Source organism: Rhipicephalus sanguineus, chromosome 7, assembly GCF_013339695.2.
Source record: "Rhipicephalus sanguineus isolate Rsan-2018 chromosome 7, BIME_Rsan_1.4, whole genome shotgun sequence".
NCBI classification, from domain to species: Eukaryota; Metazoa; Arthropoda; class Arachnida; order Ixodida; family Ixodidae; genus Rhipicephalus; species Rhipicephalus sanguineus.
Genome location: NC_051182.1, coordinates 131,403,820 through 131,406,229, shown reverse-complemented (window position 1 = coordinate 131,406,229; position 2,410 = coordinate 131,403,820). Strand labels below are relative to the sequence as shown.

At 44.1% G+C, this 2,410-nt stretch overlaps 1 pseudogene; it reads right to left on the bottom strand.

Annotated features, from left to right (window-relative positions):
- Positions 1-594: 594 nt before the first annotated feature.
- Positions 595-1,779, bottom strand: LOC119399044 (uncharacterized; annotated as a pseudogene).
- Positions 1,780-2,410: the final 631 nt, after the last annotated feature.

Here is a 2,410-nt window from a genome sequence, read left to right as displayed (position 1 = left end):
CGGGCGTGCTATGCGTTCCTTCGAGCTAAAGTTCCCCCGGTGCGTTAGCTTCACCGTCATAGATGGCCAAAACCAGTCGAAAAAGTTGAGGCCCTTATCACCACCCGATAAGGCTCAACTTTGTCTGACGTCACACCCTGCAGCGACGGGCCTGCTATGCGGTCCTCCGAGCTAAAGTCCCACAGCGCGTTAGCTTCACCGCAATAGATGGCCAAAACCAGTCGAAAAAGTTGAGGCCCTTATCACCCCCGATAAGGCTCAACTTTTGTATGACGTCACACCTTGCAGCGACGCGCCTGCTATACGTTCTTTCCGAGCTAAAGTTCCCTTGGTGCGTTGGCTTCACCGCAATAGTTGCCCAAAAGCAGTCTAACCTTTTTTGACGTGACCAATAAAGAATGATGGATTGATTGATTGATTTATTGATTGATTGATTGAAAAAGTTTAGTTCCTTATCACTCACGATAAGGCTCAACGAAGAAAAAAAAACGTCGCAGCACTGGGATTTGAACCTAGTCCCTCACGCTCCGAAGGCGAGCGCCTTGACCATTGAGCTAAGGTTTTTTTTTTTTTTTTTCTTTATTGCCACATCTTCAAGCATACATAACATTCACCACACTATGAAGCCAACAGAACCATTAAAACCGTTTTAAGGTTACTAAAGTATCTAATACAGGTAGCCAATCTGGTGGTTGGGACTGCGACTTATACACATCTCTTATTTGGACAATACTTTCAATGAAGTATTCTCGGGGGGCCTTGGCGTCTACATCGACATTTCGTACAGCCATACACGTTTTCCATAAGCTGTGTAAGGTCAGAGCCATGATCATGTCATAAGGTACTCCGTTTTCATTTTCTACGGGAAGAAAACGGATGCCGTAGGGCGTTACAGGGAGTTCTTTTTTGAGGGTTCTCTGCAAGACATCCCACAGGAATACTGCATCCCAGCAATCTAGGAAAATATGTTCAATTGTTTCGGGCTTCCGGCAGATGAGGCAGTTTATTGACCATGGCACGAACAGTCCTTTGTCTTTCAACCACGGTTTTACCGGTAGAGTGTTCGTATGTAGTTGGAAGAAAAATGTTTTAACCGATGGGCGGACCATCATTCTTTTAACTCGCTTTAAAACGTTTCGCTCTGAGCCTACACAGTACATGGCTCGATACACAGGCACTGGTAACATAACGTCTATAATGTCTTTATATAGACGCTTTTTCGGAACATTACTTAGGTACTCCATTGAAAACCTCACTCTTAGCATTTGGAAGGACAAAACGACCTCGCGAAGGAAGCCGCGAACATTCCCTTGCTTCACAATACTAGATACAACAAATTCCGGGATGGCGTTAGCTAATCGCGTTTGTATTACTGTTCGGAGGAAGTCGATCTTCTGGTCACGCAAGAAAATAAATCTGGACACAATTTGTTTAAGAAATAAGTGGACTAAACCCAATCCACCACTGCGTAGTGACCTAAATAAATTTGTTCGGCTAGTTCTCTCCCATGTTGAGCGCCACACGAACACTGCAAAGACTCTGTGCAGTTTCTGCACGTTGACGCGAGACATACAAAGCACTTGAAGAACATACCAAACTTTGGCAACTAGAAAAAACGTTGCAAACTGAAGCCCGAGTGAACACAGAAAAGTCCCGCCCGCCCCATTTATCAGTTTGTTCCTTGACGCGCTCGGTTTCATCGTTCCAGTATTGCGTCGTATCGCGATAGTGCTCCAACGGCACGCCTAGGTATCTGACTGGTGTGGTAGTCCATGTCATGCTTGCATAGTAATCTGGCGTATTTTCCCACGGTCCATGCCAGAAACCCATACACTTGCTCCAGTTTATAACACTTCCTGTAACTGTGCAAAATAATCGTGTTTCTTTCACGCTTTCTTTATGCTGTTCTTATCGGTACAGAAAACAGCTATATCGTCGGCGTAACACAGTACTTTGACTTCGTTTGTTAACAACCTAAAGCCATGAATTCTCTCATTATGAAGGATTTTCAAACAAAAGGGCTCAAGAAAAATTGCGAATAATAACGATGACAAGGGGCAGCCTTGTCTGATTCCACATCTAATCTTGAAACTTTGAGTAACATTTTTGTTAACAATGAGGCTCGCTGAACTGCAGCTGTAGCACATTTTCACTCCATCGGTTATCACTGACCCCAGATTGATATGTTCCAGTATGCTGAAAAGGATTTCATGGGAAACGCGATCAAACGCTTTCTCCAGATCCAGTTGTAACATTGCTAGCCGTTCTGAAAAATCGTCACAGTATTCCAGTGCACTCCTTGTCACATGAATGTTAGTAAAAATTGAGCGTCCCTTAATTCCACATGTTTGGTGGGGGCCCACCAATCTGTGATAACAGTTTGCAATCTTTTTGCCAGCACTTTCATATA